At 36.8% G+C, this 23,067-nt stretch overlaps 1 long non-coding RNA gene across 1 annotated transcript; it reads left to right on the top strand.

Moving 5' to 3' along the window:
- The first annotated feature begins 10,864 nt into the window (after positions 1-10,864).
- On the top strand, positions 10,865-12,356 carry LOC107829264 (uncharacterized). The gene is made up of 4 exons (XR_001657882.2): positions 10,865-11,065; positions 11,156-11,219; positions 11,374-11,452; positions 11,940-12,356. It is a non-coding gene; the product is annotated as an uncharacterized LOC107829264 (long non-coding RNA).
- The last annotated feature ends 10,711 nt before the right edge of the window (positions 12,357-23,067 follow it).

Below are 23,067 nucleotides of genomic sequence, written 5' to 3' on the forward strand. Positions count from 1 at the left end.
TAACAACTTTACTTCTTTTAGGAAACAATCAAACATAATTAAAACCTATTTAATAGTTTAATAGATATTTGTCTCTCTAACAGGCCTGGCATGTCTCGCTAGATCTGTTATGCCTCCAACTTTGACAAGGTAAATATAAGTTGTTATAGTTTAACATTAGTTTCTATCTTTTCTTACGAGGATTTTGGTGATTATTAGATTCCCCCCTCCATTATTTTGGAAATATCAGTAGGGATTGGTACAAAGACAAACAGAGGGAGGGAGTTGCACCATATTTAATGCAGTTTAAACTTGAATCAAAATTTATTCCCACTTTTTAAATTTGACGAAGTACCTTCTCCTATTGAATAATACTTACAGGTTTAGTATATTTTTACTTAATACGAGCAGTTCGAACTCTTTCTTTTTTTGGTCTTGATATCGATAAAGATTATGTTATTGGACAACTAATTTGAGCGGTGCTTATATCATTGATATAAACTTTGTAATATCGATGTGTAGTTTGCTTATACTTCTTCAACCATCGTGTGGAGATCTTAAAGCATCTATAAAGGTAAAATGTTCTCCAACATTTTTTGTTATTTTGCACTCCAAGTGCTCTAAGGTTTTGATTTAAATTAATTTTTGGTGTACATACTTTGGTATATCTGTTACTCCTATGTAAAGTAATCTTTTTGTTGAAACAAAAGAAAATATTTTTTCTACAACATGAAAAAAAAGTACTTATTTTATGTAAAAGAAAATATTTTTTTCACATCGTGAAAAGAAAGTACTTATTTTATTGAAATGAAAGAAAATACTTTCCTACGTCATAAAAAGAAAATATTCATTTTGTTGAAATGAAAAAGAAAATGCTATATCTACAATATTAAAAGAAAATACTCTAAATAACATTTCTATTTAGTGGGGTTAGGGGTTGGGGTGGTGGGAGGGTGAGAGGTTGGTTGGGGTGGGTGGGAAGTTCTAGTTTTACTACTTTTTTTATTATTCTGATCTTTGTTAGTATTACAAGATGAAAAACTATCAAATAAAATTTAAATCCAAATTAAGGAAACAAATCATTTGATGTGAATTGACATTTATTCCTAAACATAAGATAGTTTTTATATATGCTTGTTTAAAAGTTTGAGAATATTGCAAAGATTTAGGTCAATTTGGGCTGGTTGGGTTATAATCCATTGTTTAGCTAATCTTGACCCAACTCATTTTAATCCAAGTGAACTTTGGGCAGGGTTGGGTATTGACCCATTTAAGTAGAATGAGCAGTTTTTTAGACGCTTGATCCTTTTTTAACTATTATTTAAAAAAAAATAGAATCATTTCTTGTTTATTCCTTAAAGAGCACTTTTCTTTTCATTATTAGCACATTATAAAAATTATGCTCAACATTTAATAAGTTAACTGACTGCACTAATCACGGGAAGTACATTTTTTCCATCTCCATTCTCTCTTTCCAACATTCATCTTTTTCACTCCATTTTCGAAAATCTGATGCATATGTGGATGCCACCTAAATTCAAGATGTATTGATTTATACGTCTTTTATACGTCGTATATCAAGTATCACTTTAATTCAAAATGTATTTTTATGTATATGGTTTTTGTATATTTATTTGTGAAGTTGTCACGATCCAAATCGATGGGCCGCTACGGGCACCCGGTACGTTACTCAACCGAGTACCAACGCAACGTATCTTTCTTATTACATCTCATAGGTAAGTGGGCCATAAGGGACGTCATGAGATAACCAGAGTAAACATGAGGGAACACCCAACATAGAACAACCCAACATGATATAGAAACTCATACCTATGACATACGGTCCTATAAGGCCAACATGATCCTTTATATACTTAAAACATAGGCCGACAAGGCCATACAAGTATCTGTATATATGATATCTGTCTAAGAGCTTCTAAGAGTACATAAATATCATAAAGGTTGGGACAGAGCCCCGCCATACCAATCAATACATGTCCTAATCATACTGACCAAATAAGCAACTCCGGAGCAAATGGAGCGCACCAACATCTTCCGCTGAGCTGATAGCCTACTTGGAGGGCTCTCAACCTATCTATCGGGACCTGCGGGCATGAAATTCAGTGTCTCCAGGAAAAAGTGATGTTAGTACAAATAATATACCGAGTATGTAAGGAATGAAAATCAGTAAATAATAGACACGGGAGAAACATGCAGTAAAAGACTCAACATGTAAGTCTGAATAACTCTGTGAATCATTAATATTTACAATGCCATACATATGCGTATAAATGTCATATCATGCATAGGTATATTCGTACATAACATTATCAAGCCTCTGAGGGCATCCCATCATATCATCTCGACCACTGTGGGCAAATCATCAACGTGTACCAGCTGATCAGGTGGTGGTGCGTATATAACGCCGTGACCTTTTCCCATATCCCATATACATATAATTTACATGTATATAACGTCATTTGGTCATGGGTCAATGTACATGTATAAATGAATGAAATGCATATGAAATACGTTAATAAGGTTTCTCGAAATGTCATAAGACCATTATGCCTTTGATTAATATCATGAAATAAACTTTATCAACTTACATATTTTCTGAGACCCATGAACAAATGATAAAATAATAAGACACATGGGGAATCAAGAATATAGACACCCCTAGTATTTCTATGAATAGAGTCATTTATGAAAGTTGCGTATTTTGCTCGTATCATTTGTATCATTTGGATCATGCCAAAAGGAAAGAAGGGATAGCCTTAACATACCTGAACCGATTCTCTTGACAATCCCTCTAATACATGTCTTTTGCAAAGACATGTAACAGCGGATCGAAGTAGGAAAAAATTCGTGTAATATTCTTGAGAAAGATTGTACCGTGCTCCCTTAGAATTTGCAAATCTCGTTGCTATTACACAATATAACCTCGTATGAAATTCTTGAAGCAAATTACGTTGCCATAAGCATCGTAAAGGATTCATTTTGAATTCCTTGAATTTCATCCGTCACTACATATAGTCATAAGCCTTAATTTTGTGGTTTTGAGAGGCCTTTTATATAAGTGGGTGTGGGCCCCACACTTTAAATGACTAAGCCACATAATCCTTTAATTGTGACACCTTGCCATATGATTCAAGAGTCATTTAATTGACCAATCTTGCTGCCACATTGGGGACTATTCAACCTTATCCAAATATATTAATTAATTAGTTAATCTCCCACTAAAATTACTAATTACCCAATTATCTTCATAATTAGGAATTATCTCAAATTACATAAAATACTACTCACTTTTAACACACTTTGCACACCTTACTATTATGGTCGTGTGGTACCTTGTATGGTACTAGTCCATAAATACCGGATATTATAGCTCGGACCGTAATTTATCCCAAAATATCAAATTTCGACGAAACTCATTTCTTCGATTCGCTTACCCTCTCACCTTCACGAATTTATTTATTACTTGTTTTAAATAGCATAATGCTTATAATCTCAAAATAATCTCATTCCTGAACTCACGTCGATTAACTTACGACGAACCTTTAACATACGAAAATGCGGGATGTAACGTCTCATTTTAGAGCTTTCATCATTTTACTTATGGCGTACTTTCACGCACGAAAACCTGGGGTATAACATCATTTCCCCCTTTGGAACATTCGTCCTCGAATGTTGACTGGTGCACTTATCGTTTTCATAACTTATGTCTTCTAAATACTTTGTGCTCTTCTTTCCATCATGGCAACTATTCTGTGAATTAATCCAAAGGCCAAGGCATTCCCACCTTTAGGCCTCTTTCTCACACCACGGCCTGTGGTCGGAATTCTTACAATCTCGTAACTTTTGCTACCTTCTGTCATGCAGCATGTACGTCTTTTTCCTTGTACGTGCGCCTATGCGACTCTTCCTTCCAGCTTTTAGCCAATCTCTAGCCAATCTACAGAGTTTGATAAGATGTCCCTCCGGTCATCTATAGGTATACTGAAGTTCTTTGCTCGATACTTTGTTGAACTTACGAATATTGCTATATCTTGTTTCATACATCCAGTTATCTATCCGTATGACTTTACTATATCTAGGTAGGTTATATTGTACCATAACTCTTACTTCAGTTTATTGTTACTGAGGTCTGCTACCAAACTCCAGGTTACTCTCGTTGCTTATCCCATATATATAAATCTAAGTCCTTTAATGCTTCCTCATTACTATTCATCTTAAGAATGATGGCCTAATCTCATCTCATGCTTGTAACTTTTATTCATCTATTGTTGATTCACCTTAATGTTGATCTACAATATACCACTAATAACCTGTCCTCTTATGTAACACGGCCACTAGGGCTCATGTCTCATCGGGGAACATTTGAAGTAATTAGACTGATCCACCCAGGGATGATACCATACTTCCATAACCGTATTTCATAGCTTCCCAGTGTGATTCACCTTACATGGGTATTTTAATCCTGTGCCGTCCGTGAAATCCCCGCGCTTCTAACCATCTAGCCGAAGCATGGACCATTCACAACCTTCTGCGTTTGAGTATCTCGTACGTTCTCCACCTTTACCTAACTTATCTTAAAGTCTCGCATCACATCTTCTATCTTTTTCATGACCTCCCTTCCACATAGGTATCATTCACATCCATAATTTGAAGCTCTATTATAATACTTGCACCTCTGGTGCATACACAATCCGGTGGGAGCTTCATACTGACTTCTTATGAGGCTGGTACTCTTCTAATTGGCTTTATCGTAAAGCCATTATAGAATATGGTTGTTGTACTATCTTTCTTGTACCTCTGATATTAAGGGTGATTCCGCTATGTTATCAATCACGATGTCTAAAAATTTTTGGGTCCAATAATCATACTCCTGATTTACTTAGTTGATGTAACTCTTTAGTTTCCTCTTCCCTCTGACCAACCTTTATATAGGCTTAAGCTATTTTTTGATTTGCGGCTCATGGCATTAGTTATTACTTTAGCCTTTCATAGACGCTATAAAATATCCGTGATACCATCATCTAACAATTCAATCCCTTGTCTATGACCTGGACTCAATTCTTTCTTTTAACGTATACCAGAGTCTTCTACAGCTGTATGATTGTCAACATATATGCTGCATGGATAATACTCCGAAATCTTGAGTGCATTCATAACGTAACTAACTCTGGATCATTGATCGAATAATTTCTTTCGTTCCTTCTCAGCTTTCTGTCCCCTTGTTGCGTGCATACTTAGCTTATCTTAGTTCCCACGCATGCCGGAATTTTCGTACAACTCATATGATTCGAATATTACTTTTGATTTTACTTCCCGTTCACTAGCCACGGTAGGTGCTACTTTCTTATGAAGTGCATACAATGTTGTAGTGAGACTATTTTTACATGGCCATTTCTTCTTCAAGTTACTATGCTTAGGTTGAAGCCATCTTCATTATTTTCTTAGCTAGTCTTTCATTGTAATACTTAGGGAGGACCTTCTGGCTCTCGTAAAGCTGTGAGCTTTATTACATCGTATACCCGACGGAATTTTTGATGTCCTTCCTTGTCTATAATTATCCGTAGTTACTTATTTCCACGCCCTTGTGCTTGTAGGGTTGCTTCTGAACCGATATTTTGATTGTCTTCCTAGTGGCATTCTCTTTTATTTTCGTAATACTCATACGGTACCTTTAACTACCCCAACTCCTATCTGAATATTTCTCAAGGATCACGATGTCATATCTGTGAGACTGAATTCCCTATGTTGAGGTTCAATATGTTTATCTTTCACGATCTGTTGATTTGTTTGTATCCTCTTGTCTAGCCATAACTAGGCTCTTCCTGAATCAACTACTAATTACTCGTTGGCCCATTCTCATATCAATATTCCACGTAATCTTTCTTGGGTTATTTCCTTTGTCTTAACTTACGTCTCGCACTTGCTCCTTATTTATCAATAACATCTCGGGAAAAAAACCTTACTTCCTCTCCTTGACGTCGTGCTTGCATAATGTTCTGAAATCGTAGCCTATCTGTAGGATTTGGGTAAGTGCAAGCTCATTCCTTTTTCATTTTTATCGCATTCTTCCTTTACCATTCCATAGTTACTAGAACCACTTAATCCTGACTTAATGCCACATCACTCCGTATTCCCCCCTTTTAGGGGAGTACTAAGATTTAGAGCCATGACGATCTACCTATAGATGTTTTACGTCTTTACGTTTGGCGTCTTTTCACATCATCGATGACCCTTACTCGCCTTGCGGTAATTTTTATATACCAAGGACAACAAAATTCTTTAATCACAAGGGTGACACTTAGTATAACTGGCACATACAATCCCTTAACTTTGCTCACATTGCTTGCTTTAGGAAAATGTCTTCCTGAATGACCTTTAAAGGTTATTCTTCCGTCGTCTATTCTATTATCGCCGGAACACAATCTCTGAATTTTCCATGATGCCGACTATTATCAAATCACTCAGTCTCTAATTCATGTTTAGTTTATCTTGTTCACCAGTCCATACTGATTTCTATTACTCTGGGGTCTAACTTTTTCCTTTTGGTAATCACGTTAGAGTCATGAACTTATTTCTCGAAATGAGGGTATGACTTTATGGCCTATACTCTTTTGTTGTCTCAAGGCCTGTCACCTCTCGTATTTTTCTTCACTTGACTATAGACTCTGAAATATTGTCATTTGTTTTTGATCTACCGTTGTCATCCATGTATCACATCTTACTCATAATGCTTCATTAACTCTCTCCTTATTTCCATGCTAATATTTCTGTCTATCACTTTATTCTGAAAACTTCAACAAGACATTATTTTGCTTTTATCTACCCTTGCTCCATCTACTAGCTCTTCGGGTCGCCTAACATTCTCTCTCTACTAGGGACGGGAGCTACACTAAGGTAATATTTATTCCTTCTAGACTTTCAGTGCCTATCTTTGTAAAAATATTTCTGAACATTCTAGTATTCATATCTAGCTGTACTATTCTAGAGTTCAACATCTGGGTGTCTCACAAGGAGATCTATTAGCACATTTGTAATATCCTTCGGAAATGTCAACTAACTCAAACAATCTATTCACCATTTTAGGTTTCTCTAACCCCAGTCGTATTATGTTATCCCGTCCTTCTCTTAAACCATATCTGTTAGCTCCCATAGGGCATAACTGAGATAGGTGTGGCCGATTGTACATACATCTGTTATTGTTGAAGGTAACTCAAAGTGCTTATATTTCTCTGCCTGAATTGTAAATACTGATAATCTTCATCAACTGGGTGCCTCGTACCCTTCTTCACCTTGCTTCTTTTACTTGTTGAAACTTGTATCTACCTTCTGAATCTCTCATTGCTTTTTACCATATGGGTAGATATTCTTGCCTTAAGGCTCCTTATCAAGAAGCTTACACGTCTTAGTACACACATGTTCTGCTAAAGACCTCACATTTACTCATCATAAGCATCATGAAAATTGAGTTCCTCTGACTCAACTCTTCCACAGCCACATGCAATCTCTTACCAACCGTCTTTCTAGATGTAGGCTTCGTCGTATTATGAATAAAATAGAGTTTAGGAAATTGAGTTCTTACAACTGACCTCTACCACACGATCTAGAGTAAGGAGAAATAGAGACAGTCCTAAATGCCATGTAGCCTCCTGCTTATAAGTTTGGTGCATAACACACCCATAAATAAGATTCTACTAGACACGGTTTGTAGATTCCCTAGGACAGAACTGCTCTAATACCACTTTTGTCACGACCCAAACCGATGGGCCGCGACGGGCACCCGATACCTTACTCAACCGAGTACCAACGTAACGTATCTTTCTTATTATATCATCATAGGTAAGTAGGTCAGAAGGGGTGTCATGACATAACCAGAGTAAACATAAGGGAATACCCGACATAGAACGACCCAACTTGATATAAAAACTCATACTTGTGACATACAAGCCTATAAGGCCAATGTAATCCTTTATATACTTAAAACATAGGCCGACAAGGCCATACAAGTATCCATATATATGACATCTGTTTACAAGCCTCTAAGAGTACATAAATATCATAAAGGTTGGGATAGAGTCCCGCCATACTAATCAATATATGACCTAATCATACTGACTAAATAAGCAACTCTGGAGAAAATGGAGCGCACTAACATCTTCCGCTGAACTGATAGCCTACTTGGAGGGCTCTCAAACTGTCTATCGGGACCTGTGGGCATGAAACACAGCGTCCCCAGGCAAAAGGGACGTCAGTACAGATAATGTACCGAGTATGTAAGGAATGAAAATCAGTAAATAATATACATGAGAGAAACATGGAGTGAAAGACTCAACATGTAAGTCTGAATGACTCTGTGAATAATTAATATTTACAATGGCATACATATGCGTATAAATATCAAACCATGCATATGTATATACGTATATAACATCATCAAGCCTCTGAGGGCATCCCATCATATCATCTCGGCCACTGAGGGCAAATCATTAACGTATACCAGCTGATCAGGTGGTGGTGCATATACAACGTCGTAACCTTTTTCCCATATCCCATATACATATAATATACGCGTATATAACGCCATCTGGTCATGGGTCATTGTACATGTATAAATGAATGAAATGCATATGAAATACATTAATAAGGTTTCTCAAAATGTCATATGACCATTATGCCTTTGATTAATATCATGAAATAAACTTTATCAACTTACGTATTTTCTGAGACCCATGAACAAATGATAGAATAATAAGACACATGGGGAATCAAGAATATAGACACCCCTAGTATTTCTATGAATAGAGTCATTTATGAAAGTTGCGTATTTTGCTCGTTTCATTTGTATCATTTGGATCATGCCAAAAGGAAAGAAGGGATAGCCTTAACATACCTGAACCGATTCTCTTGACAATCCCTCTAATACATGTCTTTTGCAAAGACATGTAACGGCGGATCGAAGTACGAAAAAATTCGTGTAATATTCTTGAGAAAGATTGTACCGTGCTCCCTTAGAATTTATAAATCCCGTTGCTATTACACAGTATAACCTCGTATGAAATTCTTGAAGCAAATTACGTTGCCATAAGCATCGTAAAGGATTCATTTTGAATTCCTTGAATTTCATCCGTTACTACATGTAGTCATAAGCCTTAATTTTATGGTTTTGAGAGGCCTTTTATATAAGTAGGTGTGGGCCCCACACTTTAAATGACTAAGCCACATAATCCTTTAATTGTGACACCTTGCCATATGATTCAAGAGTCATTTAATTGACCAATCTTGTTGCCACGTTGGGGACTATTCAACCTTATCCAAATACACTAATTAATTAGTTAATCTCCCACTAAAATTACTAATTATCTAATTATTCACATAATTAGTAATTATCTTAAATTACTTAAAATACTACTCATTTTTAACACACTTGGCACACCTTACTATTATGGTCGTGTGGTACCTTGTATGGTACTAGTCCATAAATACCGGGTATTATAGCTCGGACCGTAATTTATCCCAAAATGTCAAACTTCGATGAAACTCATTTCTTCGATTTGCTTACCCTCTCACCTTCACGAATTTACTTATTACTTATTTTAAATAGCACAATGCTTATAATCTCAAAATAATCTCATTCCCGAACTCACGTCGATTAACTTACAACGAAACTTTAACATACGAAAATGCGGGATATAACGTCTCATTTCCGAGCTTTCATTAATTTACTTATGGTATACTTTCACATACGAAAACATGGGGTATAACAGAAGTGCCATCTTATTTTAAGATAAATTTTTAATGTAGATTTTATATGTCAAGTGCCATTTTAATTCATGATGTACTTTTTATGTATATTGTTTTTGCATATTTATATGTCTAGTGCCATCTTAATTAAATTTAAGATATATTTGTTTATGTATATTTTATATGTCAGGTGTCATCTTAATTTAAGATGTGTTTTTATGTATATTTTTTTGTATATTTTATATGTGTTAATTCAACGTATATTTTTTTAATATACATTTTGTTTATATTAACGTATATTATTATTGAAGTAAGATCTTAAAACAAAGGAAGAAAGAAGGAAGAGAAAAATACAAGAAAGACAATTAAAAGGAAAACGAATGGACAAATTTAGAAGATATATTGGCTTTGGCAGAAAACACAATTAAGAAGGAAATCCCAAAAGGTAAAGAAGGAATGATGAAGAAAAAGAAGAAAAGCTAATAGATAAAGAGAAAAAATGTATGATTTTCGTATAAAGAATTATTGACTTTCCATTCAATTTGCTTATTTTTAGGGATTAATAGTTAATATTCCTATTTTAATGAAACCGTGTGCTACAAATATAAATATTTTTCTGACACAGTTGTAATACTGAGTTTCATACTAAGAATTTGTTATATTTCTTTTACACTGTGACAATTATGTAAAGTTCCCTTTAATGAGTCACCCATCTTAACCGGGCCAAACAGTCCATTTGCCACCCCTAGTTATTACTTCAGTTCTTGAGTATTTGGATGAACCTCGGTGCCCATGCCTCGTTCAAATTGTGTTTTATTACTTAATTTGTACATGTACGTTTTTTTTTTTGACATAGTGAAGTGAATTTTTCAATAATTAGGAAAATTTCTGTTTCATTATCTGATCCATAAATTAATATGAGCATATACAGATGAAAATGAAGTTAAACGAAGAACTTGGAGCAAGTAGGAGAGACCAAGATAAATCTCACTAAAATATAATAAGTTGAAAATGTATCTAAGCAACACAAATATAATTATTATAAAAAACTGAAACTTGCACTCTTTGTTGCCTTGATTTGTTACATATACAAATTAAAGATGTTTTAAATTATTTATTGTTTCTTCTTCTTTAATTTACCGATTAATTTAATTGAGAAACCCAACCGTTTCATTCTTCCTTCATTGGTAGTAATAGCCATTAATTTCTACCAAAACCCTTTCTTCTTCCTCTTTGATGACAATAATTTCAAATGCTAATATCTCATTTTTCTCTCCATGGATAAAAAGAGAGTTCCACTTTTCCTCCATCTCCTCCATGAAGACGGGTACCTTTTTCTTTTTAATTAGATAAAGAATTCTTGCTTCAAATCTGATATTCTTCTCTTTTTGCTCTTTTGATTTATTTATTTTAACAGGAAAACCGATCTTGGCCTGTGTTATCAATACATGCTGTCACCAAAATTTCAAGCTTTCTTGCAGGTTCAATCACAAATTAGAAGAGAAGCATTTTTTCCCAGTATTTGTAGCAAAAGATCAACCATTGTTATCATTCGTTGGTCTTATATTTAATTCCTTTTTCCTAAACCGTTGTTTATATGCTTTTTGGAGACGGACTTATGTATCGTTCTTTCAGCGGACTTCACAATCGTGTTTATGGCGCCGGAAGAAGAGAAGACGACTCGCCGTTCTCCTCTTGATTTCCCCATTGTGAGGTTCGGAACACATTAATTTTGGTTAAGTTATTTAAATTAATTTGGAGTTGTGTTCTTCTACCAACAAATTGCAAAGAAATTGCAACGATATTTCTTTTTTGGAGATAATAGCAGCTATTCGGAGTTGTCGTTTACTTTGCGCTAAGAGTAAAACCTAAATGTAGAAGACAAAAAGATAATTTGTTTAATCTAGACATAGTTATTGGTTATATTAGTGTGAGTGATTGTTGTTGTTTGAATGGTTAAAATTGTGCTAATGTCCTCAAACTGCCATATCCCACCATAATATAGAATTATTCGCAATTATAATTTGGTTTATTTTCAATCTTTCTTTTTTATCTTTTATCCCCGAAAGGACACTCCATTTTAATCTTCACATAAATACAGTTATAATTCTTATATTTAATTCCTTTTTCCTATTTAATAACCTTGCATAAGCTTCAGGTTACGAAGTAAATTCTCATTTTGTGATTTTACCAATTCACAGCTTTCATCGTTTGTCAGTTTTAGTGGGAATCAGACTATGCCAAAGACGCAATTACTCTGCCTGCAAGTTACAGTAGTGGACCTGCATCATATCCCCTCACTTGTTAGCCATGTTGGTTAACTGCATCATATGGTGCAACTGCCATGATAAGGAAGAAGTAGGAATCAAGATGGCACTATTTTTGTTCATTACACTAGGAAAATTGGTGGAATTAATGCAGATGTTGAACAAGTGGAGAACCAACGAAATGTATTGGGTTTACCTCCTCATATGTCTGATGCTCGTACCATCAATAGGAAATCAGGGTATTTTTTCCGTTTCAAGGAACGTAAAATTAAAAGATTAAAACTGATTTTAGCCTATTATTTTGATTGTATCCGAACTAATGTGTTTAGAATATTTGATCCCAATATAAAATATATATGGTCTTCCTTTTTTAATAATAATTTTGATGTTTAATTTCTGGTGCATTATGCATTATGTATTGACTTTTAGCCTAAATGTTTTTCCTTCAAATGCCTTTGCCATGGAAGTTGGATAGGAAAATTAAATTGCTAATATGACAGACTTGAATTGAAGTTACCATTTCAAATTGTAACAGATTCTTTATGAAGCAAGTGTGAATTCGGAAGCGAAAGTGAAGCTAAAGGGACCAACACCATGGCTAATTGGCTCAAGTCTATTCATCCTAAATTTTCCTTAACCATGAATACTTTTGGTGTAAAAAATCTACATATGTATATTTTCTTCTCTTTTTTTTTTTTGTTTTTTTTTTCCCCAAAATTTTCTCAAAGATAAATGTTCATCGGCTCTCAGCTATTTTCTAATATTATACATTTAGCAGAAAACTAACAATACTGCATGAGTTTTCATCTAAGGGCCTTAGTAAACCCTTATGAATGGAGATATTTGTACCACGTTTGCTTGAAAGCAAAAATACACATTACTTTGCTCGAGAGAACTATATCGCTTTACCCTTGAGGCCTTGACTATATGTAATATGTAGTATATTAGATATTCTGGTTTGCCTTTGACAAATACGTTAGATGTTCTGGTTTGCCTTTGACGATCTCTCGATTATTCCGTCTATCTTCAAATTACAGTTGCAAATGCATCCCTTATATGTTTGTGTTTTATTAAACCAACTTATTTGATTGCCATTATTCTCTGCTTCAAAAGCAAATGCTTCCAATAGTACAAAGAAGATTAGAATCATTGGCTGTCAACGTCTTGAATTATTTTTTGTGTGTATTTTAGACGAAGTTGTATGATCGCGCAATTTACTAGTTATTATAAAAAACCGAAACTTGCACTCTTTGTTGCCTTGATTTGTTACATATACAAATTAAAAGATGTTTTAAATTATTTATTGTGCTAAAATTATCTATTATCTTGAGATATAATTTTAAAAATAGTTGTAAGGATTACACGTCGCCCAATTTCACCTATAGGTCGTGATGACGCCCAACACTAGCCAACCAGTAATTTAAACCCATATGCTATTCTTTAAAATTAACCGAGTAATTAAACTCTTTTTAATTACAAGAATTAAGACAATATGAAAAGATCTGGTAAATTAAAATAATCAAGAAAATAATTAAATCCAAACATTGTACTAGTATGTGTGCCAAGACCTGGTGTCACAAGTGTATGAGTATCTAGTAGATTATACAAAAATTTTAAATACTGTATGGAATAAAATAGACAGAATAAAAATTTTAGGAAGACGTATTGGTTGCTGCAGAATGGCTCAGAAGGGCAGCTCACCACTAAGCCTCCGGATAAGGCGGGTGCACGTCGATAGGTCCAACTATAGCACCCGACTCAGGTCCTGCACAAAAAGTGCAGCAAGTGTAGCATGAGTACGTAAACAACGTGTACCCAGTAAGTATCAAGCCTAATCTCGAAGAGGTAGAGACGAGATGGTCGACTTTGACACTCACTAAGGATCAATAATAATTAATAAAATAAAAATAGAAATATTTAAATCAACATGATTCACAGATTTAACAATAATTTTATTTAACCAACAGAAATAATTAAATTCCTTCAAATGCAACAATTCCTAATCTATTAATTAAATTCACAAGTTGCAATTAAAATATTAAGGTATTGTGTAATTATTATTATTATTAGGCACGATTTCTGTTGAGGTCGTACGACCCGATCCAGAGTGTAGTGTACACTGCCGAGGGACGTGCGGCGCGATCCATAGATGCATTTATACTGCCGAGGCGTTCGGCCCGCTCCACAAGAAAGGAGAACATTTTCTTATGTACCTCCGGAAGGAGAATTTATTTATTGATAGATTAATACGAGAGGATGCACAATTTCTTTTAACAATTAAGTAATTTATATAGAAAAATTAAGTATATTAGATTTTCATCTTTTACTATATTTTCCTAACAATTCACAATATATTACAAATAATTTAATTAAATAAGGAATATAATTTATACACGTAATTCATTATTTGAGTCCTAAACTACCCGGACTTTAACATAAGTAGTAGCTACGCACGGACTCTCATCACCTCGTGCGTACGTAGCCCCCCACAATTAGCAATAATTATTAATTTAATCACCTATGGGGTAAATTTCCCCTCACAAGATTAGACAAGAGACTTACCTTGTCTTAAAGTCCACTTTTCCGATCAAATATCGCGTAAAATCTCAATTCGATGCCGAAAAATCCGAAACTATCCAAAGGTTATATAAAATAATTAATACATGATCAATAATTCAAAAATTATCTATTAAATAAATTACCCTATCCAAAATGATAAAATTTCTAAAATTTACCTCGGGCCCACGTGCCCGAATTTCGAAAGTTTTTCTGAAGAAAACGTTACCCATAATCTCAAGAACTCAAATATATAATTTCTATCAAATTCCATAACCATTTTCATGGTTAAAATCTCATTTTTATACAAATCTAAGTTTTTCATCTAAACCCTTGATTTCTAAGATTTACCGATTTTTCTTCACAAATAACACCGGTGCACCCCATACACTCGGTCTGACAAACACTTTGGCTAGTAACTCCTCAAGTTGTTCTTTCAATTCTTTCGGAACCATGCGATACTGTGGGATAGATATAGGTTGGGTATCTGGAGCCAAATCAATACAGAAATCAATATCATGATCACGTGGCATGCCTGGAAGATCTGAAGAAAATACATCGGAGAACTCTCAAACTACAGGCACTGAATCAATAGTCGGAGTCTCTGCAGTAGTATCCCGAACATAGGCTAGATAAGTTAAACAACCCTTCTCAACCATGTGTTGAGCCTTCATAAAAGAAATAACCCGATTAGATGTACTAACAAATGAATCCTTCCACTGTAACCTAGGTAAGTCTGGAATAGCCAAGGTAACAGTCTTGGAATGGCAATCTAGGATGGCATGATATGGAGATAACCAGTCCATGCCCAGGATAATTTCAAAATCAGTCATCTAAAGCAATAAGAGGTCTGCTCTAGTTTCATAACCACAAAATATAATAATACTGGACCGGTAGATCTGATTCACAACAACAGAATCGCCCACAGGAGTGGACACATAAACAGGAGTACTCAAGGACTCACGAGAAACACTTAGAAATTGAGCAAATAGAGAGGACACATATGAATACGTAGATCCTGGATCAAATAATACGAAGGCATCTTTGTCGCAAACATAAATAATACCTGTAATCACAACATCTGAGGCTTCTGTATCTGGTCTGGCCAGAAAAGCATAGAACCGAGCTGGAGCGCCATCTGGCTGACCTTCACCTGGCTGACCTCCACCTCTAGGACGACCCCTACCCACCTGTCCTCCAACTCTTGGTGGTCGGACAACTGGTGGAGCAACTGGTGCGGTAATCATAGGTTGTTGACTCTGCTGCACTGGTCTACCCCGAAGCCTGGGGCAGAATCTCTGCATGTGATTGGGATCCCCGCACTCGTAACAACTCTTCGGTACAATGGGCTGCTGACTAAGAATCTGGCCCTGGTAACCTGAAAACCCACTGGAAGAACCCTGAATAGCTGGTGGGATATAAGAACTCTCTAGTATAACACTGAAATAAGGTCGCACTGGAACACCCCGAGGAGGCAGCGGTACTGGATATGGGGGCCTGCTAGACTGCCCTCTCATGAACTGACCTCTATCCCCAGACGGAGCACCTCTGAACTCTCCAGAATATCTAAACCGCTTATCTCTCATAACCTGCTCTCGGCTACGCTGACGCACACCCTCAATTCTCCGGGCTATCTCCACACTAGCTCATAAGAAGTACCCATCTCAACCTCTCGGGCCATAGTGGCCTGAATACTAGTATGTAAACTTGCAACAAATCTCCGCACTCTCTCCGCCTCAGTAGGGAGTATCATAAGTGCATGGCGAGATAACTCAGAGAACCTCGTCTCATAATTGGTCACTGACATCTGGCCCTGCCGGAGCTTCTCAAACTAAAATCGCAACTCTTTCCTCTGGGAGGGTGGAATATACCTGTCCAGGAAAATACAGGTGAATCTATCCCAAGTCATGGGAGGAGAATCTGCTGATCTGCCAAGAAGATAAGACTTCCACCATCTACGGGATCTGCCCTCTAGCTAAAAAGTAGCAAAGTCTACCCCATGAGACTCCAATATCCTAATATTGTACAGTCTATCCCTGCACCGATCAATGAAATCCTGGGGATCCTCATGTCGCTCACCCCCAAAGACAGGAGGATGTAGTCTAGTCCATCTGTCCAATAGTTTTTGCGGATCGGTGGCTGCAGCTGGCCTGGGCTCAGGTGTAGTTGCTGCCACTGGCTGGGCTCCACCCACGAGTAGTGCACCCTAGGTTTGATATATAGTAGCTGCCTCCCCATGAGCCTGTGCGGTCGGAGTCTGTGCTCCCCCGCCCGCCTGAGATGTGGCTGGGTCTGCCGGAAATAAAACGACCTGGGTCATAGTGTCCATGAACCGCAGCATACGACCCATGACATCCTGGAATCCCGGTGCAGATGTGAAATCCACCGGAGCTGGCTCTGCCACATGCACCTCGCCCTGTTCCTCAATGATGGGATCCTCTGCTGGACCCACTGGTCGCATAACTGGAATAGTCCTGGGATGTTCTCGTCCCTTACCATGGGCTGGAGCCCTCCCTCGGCCTCTAACAACAGGGGGAGTAGCTCTTCCCTGGTCTGGAGCCTCGTTAGAGCGCGTTCTCACCATCTGTGAGAGGATAAGAGAAAGATACTTAGTACTACATCAATTACACAATGGAATATGAAGAAAGCTAGTTTCCTAACACCCTATAGCCTCTCGAAGATAAGTACAGACGTCTCCGTACCGATCCGCAAGACTCTATTAGGTCTGCTCATAATTTGTGAGACCTACGTGAACCTAATGCTCTGATACCATGTTGTCACGACCCAATTTCATCTATAGGTCGTGACGGCGTCCAACACTACAGCTAGGCAAGCCAACCAGTAATTTAAACCCATATTCTATTCTTTAAAATTAACTGAGTAATTAAACTCTTCTTAATTGCAAGAATTAAGACAATATGAAAAGATCTGGTAAAGTAAAATAACCAAGAAAATAATTAAATCCAAACATTCTACTAGTGTGTGTGCCAATACTTGGTGTCACAAGTATATGAGCATCTAGTAGATTATACAAAAATTTCAAATACTGTCTGGAATAAAACAGACAGAATAAAAATTTCAAGAAGAAACACTGGTTGCTGCAGAATGGCTCAGAAGGGCAGGTCACCACTAAACCTCTAGATATCGTGGGTGCGCGCCGATAGGTCCAACTATAGCACCTGACTCAGGTCCTGCACAAAAGTGTAGCAAGTGTAGCATGAATACATAAACAACGTGTACCCAATAAGTATCAAGCCTAATCTCGAAGAGGTAGAGACGAGATGGTCGACTTTGACACTCACTAAGAGTCTATAATAATAAATAAAATAAAAATAGAAATATTTAAATTAACATGATTCACAGAGTTAACAATAATTTTATTTAACCAACAGAAATAATTAAATTCCTTCAAATACAACAATTCCCAATCTATTAATTAAATTCACAAGTTGCAATTAAAATATCAAGGTATTGTGTAATTATTATTATTATTATTAGGCACAATTTCTGCCGAGGTTATACGGCCCGATCCAGAGTGTCGGGTACACTGCCGAGGGACGTGCGGCGCGATCCATAGATACATCTATACTGCCGAGGCGTTCGGCCCGCTCCACAAGAAAGGTGGACATTTTTTTATGTACCTCCGGAAGGAGAGTTTATTTATTGATAATTTAATATGAGAGGATGCACAATTTCTTTTAACAATTAAGTAATTTATACAGAAAATTAAGTATATTAGATTTTCATCTTTTACTATATTTCCCTAACAATTCACAATATATTACAAATAATTTAATTAAATAAGGAATGCGATTTACACACGTAATTCATGATTTGAGTCCTAAACTACCAGGACTTTAGCATAAGTAGTAGCTACGCACGGACTCTCATCACCTCGTGCGTACGTAGCCCCCCACAATTAGTAATAATTATTAATTTAATCACCTATGGGGTAAATTCCCCCTCACAAGATTAGACAAGAGACTTACCTTGTCTCAAAGTCCACTTTTCCGATCAAATATCGCGTAAAACCTCAATTCGATGCCGAAAAATTCGAAACTATCCAAAAATTATATAAAATAATTAATAATTTAAAATTTATCTATTAAATAAATTACTCTATCCAAAATGGTAAAATTTTAAAAATTTACCCCGAGCCCACGTGCCCGGATTCCGGAAAACTTTGGAGGAAAACGTTACCCATAATCTTAAGAACACAAATATATAATTTCTATCAAATTCTATAACCATTTTCGTGGTTAAAATCTCATTTTTATACAAAACTAGATTTTTCATCTAAACCTTTGATTTCTAAGATTTACTGGTTATAATCTACCCATTATCTATTTATTTAACTCAAGGTGTGTAGAATTAACTTACCTTCCAATTGCTAGTTGAAATCCCCTCTCAAAAAGCTCTGAAATCGCCCAAACATGGAAGAAAAACTAACTAAAAATGAACTGAGCCTCGTTCGTTTTTTTTCTGGCAAATATACTACTAGGCGGGTTGCCTAGTAGCTATTTTATTAATAATAAAAGAAAAGAAAAACCACAACGGAAGAGTACAAGTAGGGGGAAAAAGCTATAGTAGTGTTGCATCTATGCCTTGGCTATATAATCACTCCCTTGTGCCTCCATTGCCTTAAGATGGCAGCCTCATGTAGAGGATCATGGTGTAGCTGCCGGCAGAAGTCTCACGAGGGCATATGACCTCACAGCCGCTTGGATCTTCCCAAAGGCATAGCAATATAGCTCACACATACTGTGCTAGACCTTACCTTACAAATCCTATTGAGGCATAATAAACCTTATCTACTAACAAGCATGAATAAAAAAACGAACTGGAAAGAACTAGGTACTCTATGATCATCACAGAGTTTATAACATACCCTGTGATGATATTACAATTGATGATACTTAAAAAGTGATAAAGTAAAACAATGTAAAAAATTGAGTCTTGCCCCTCTTTCTTCAACCTTGTGAACTCTTCAATTTGTAGCTCATTGGCTTCCTCTTCCACCGTCTTCAAAAATTCTTCAAACTTTATCATTTTCTCTTTGACCTATTTGACCTTGTTGAGGTCGTAGGTACAGCTGCCTTTTGCTTTGCATTTCTCATTGGAGGTTTCCTAATGACAACCTCTTGTGTTGCTTTACCGTCCCAACTATGTTGCCTGTCTGGTGCCTTCTTCTTGTATTTGTTGGATCCGCTTCGCATATATCTTGGTGAAAGATCTCCCTCCCTAGCTATAATGTTGAAGGTGGCATCTAGTAGTGCATCCTCTTCTCCTTCTTCATAAAAATCTTGACCCATATGCACCCCAAAATCGTCAATATGTCTGTACTCATTCGACAATGCTATTTGATCTTTCCTCTGATTATCAAGACCTCTCAATGTTTCCATGTCATGTGAAACAAGAGCGTGGATGATATTTGTTGGTGTCAAATTGTATGTTGCAGTTATTGAAGTGCTAATTCTAGTAGTTGCTGCCATGTTCGAGGATGAAATTTGGATCTCCTTTGAATCTGTTGAATTATTTGTCTTTTGTTGTTGTCCCGAAGGTACAAATACAACAGCGTTTGGACTCAAACCTCTCCTCTTTGGATTCAGTTGATGTTGATTTAGAAACCTGCTCTTTTTGTACCTTTTCTGATGCTTCCTTTGATCGTGGGGTGGCAGGTAACAGTGTTGCTGCATATTCGTTAGTACCTAAATACATTTCTGCAGAATCGTGTTCCTCTTCCTCAACTTGGTCAGCCCAAATCTTTTTATTAGCTATCAGTGCACTCGTCTCTGCTTGTTGCTCCTTATAGCCTGTTATATCATTTATTGATGCTTGAGAGAGTGAGATCATACCTGCATTTGACTGTTGGTTGATGCCCATTGAGATTAGCTGCAGTCCAGAATCATCAGCATGTTCACCAAAAGACTCCATCGATTGGGATGGTATCTCAAAAACTGAAGTATTCAGCATGACCAAAGGTGCATTAATCTTTGTAGTTGTTTTCATTATCATAGCTGCATGTGCATCCATTACCATTTTAGTCAGCTCCTGATTGGAAATTTGCATTGTAGGAGTAACTGCAGCATGTTCTTGACTTGCCTCACAAGTGTGATCATTAACAGATACGATCTCAAGTCGTGAACCTATGCCCTTTGCAATTTTCTGCTTATTTTCACTTGCTATAGTGCCTTCTGTATCCATGATTTGTTTTATCTCATCATCAATCCGTTGCTCCTCATTGTCTGACCAATTATAGCATGCTCGTTGTCATTTGTTAAAGTGTCAAAAAAATTTAAAATCCCAATTGCTGTTGACGGTACAATCTTATTTTGAATGACTGGAGATTGCTTCTTGCTAGGTGATCTAGTCACCCCTGTGCAGTTGTTACCCTTTGTATCTGATTTGCTTGGAGCATTAGTTGAATGCACTGTATTATCAAGAACCTGCCCTGCACTTGTACCCAAATGAATGAGCTTGCGTAGGAGTATGTTGATTCACACTTTGTTTCACAGAAACATTATGTTTAAATTCCCCATTTGCTGCCTTCACAATTCCAGCTGAACCTTGAAGTTGTTTAGTCTCTGCATTCCCCAACTTAGTGCCTGTTGAAGCTGCATACCTCGATGCCTCAACACTCAAACTTACAGTAGGATTCACAACCCCAGTGGTTGCACGCGCACCAGCTATTTTCTGTGAGAAAGTACTCTCCAGCTTTGAAAGCAAAGCCTCAGTAATCACTTCCTTAGGACCTGTAGAAACTGCATACTCCCATCCCATAACATCTATATGAACAACAGTTCTTTCATCTCTCAGAAGAGCATTTGATTTTTGCATTGTTTGGAAATCAGGCTTTTGAGTATCTCCTGTGTCCAGTGTAACTGACTTGGTATCAAAAAAATGTCCAGTTGTGCCTGGTGAATTAAACTGCCCAGCTTTCACAGAAGTAGATACCAGTGTTGCTTGCTTTTCAACTAGATCAAATAATGCAGTATTATCTTTAGCAGCTATAGCAGTCTGTTTTCCCCCTCTAACACATGCGAAACCTTATTCATAGCTACTGCAATCTCAGTATTACATGAAAATCCTCGCTCATTAGCAGTCTCATTTTTCCCCTCAAAAATTTCAATTTTTTTGCTGGATTTGTACCAACTTTTCCTGAAGAACGACGTACCTGCCCAGCTCTATTCTCCTTCCCATTAGTTATCAGCAAGACATTAGTTTTCCCCTGTTCATTACCTGTTTGCTGCCAATATTCATCATGTTTTTGTGTTGTACCTGGTCCCTTTCTAACCCCAGGTAAATCACTACCAAACACAATATTTGAATCAGCCTTCAATTCCTTAGAAACTCTAGCAAGCGCAGCAGTCACTGGAACTGTTGCAACACTAGAAACAGTTGGTACATGTTGGGCCTTAATAACATCTGATCTTTGACCAACTCCATTAGTATTTGTAGCAGCAACTCGGTCAGTTGTGGCATTCTGAGAAACCAAAATCTGCACTCGATTATTAACATCTCCTTCATCAACATATCGATCAGTTGTAGCTCGATCCACCTGCATTTGAATAATATCAGCTGATTTCCCATGCAAGTCAGCTGAACTCACATCACCACTAGCACCTAATGCCCCAGCAGTTGCATATGTTAGTGCACCTGATGTAGCAGTGACATCCTTCAACCTTCTCTCCTCTCCAATAGTTGAATGATTCCCAGATTTATTATGAACTTGTGCACCATTAGATATTTGGTGTATACCCTCAATACCTGTTGCCTCAATCAAACCTGGCAGTCTCCTTTTTTCATTAAGCAGTTGCCTCAAATCCCCTTGAAACTTCTCAACTAACTTTCCTTCATTATCCAGTATCTCTTCTTCACTTTGCATGACATTATCTTCTTCACCTGGCCTGCTCCCCACAGCCTTTTCATTAGAACGTCGACATGTAGTTTCATCATGACCTTGGAGTTTACAGTGGTTGCAATATAATGGCAAGTTATCATATATAAAATCTTGAAAAACTTCAACCATTCTGCCTGTTCGTTTGTCCAAAAATTGTAGCCTCAATTTATCTAGTAATTTATCTATTAAATCAAGGATAACCTTCACCCTTGCAGTACTAGGACGTGACTTAGTCTGAGTAGCTTTGTCAATGGCTATAGGCTTGCCAACAGCTGAAGCTATAGACAATAACGCCTTCATTGCAAACAACTCCGTTGGCAGATTAGGCAAGGAATCCAAACCACTGCCTTTGTCGTTTCCTCCTTTACATTAAAACCAACAGACCATGGAAATACCCTGATTTGGTGCTCCTTACCATTGTATTTAAAGTAGTTAACTGACCTCGCAAGTGAGTTAATGAAATCTTCATGTTGATCAATCCTAATAAGCAATTGTCTAGGTGCAAGTTGGCCGATCAAAGCCTATCCTTTGATACCGAAAATTTCGGCAGTAAGTTTCTCAATGTGGATACATCTAGTGCGTTTGAAGAAAGCTTCACCACAACAG

Source organism: Nicotiana tabacum, chromosome 19 (genome assembly GCF_000715075.1).
Source record: "Nicotiana tabacum cultivar K326 chromosome 19, ASM71507v2, whole genome shotgun sequence".
Taxonomy (NCBI): Eukaryota; Viridiplantae; Streptophyta; class Magnoliopsida; order Solanales; family Solanaceae; genus Nicotiana; species Nicotiana tabacum.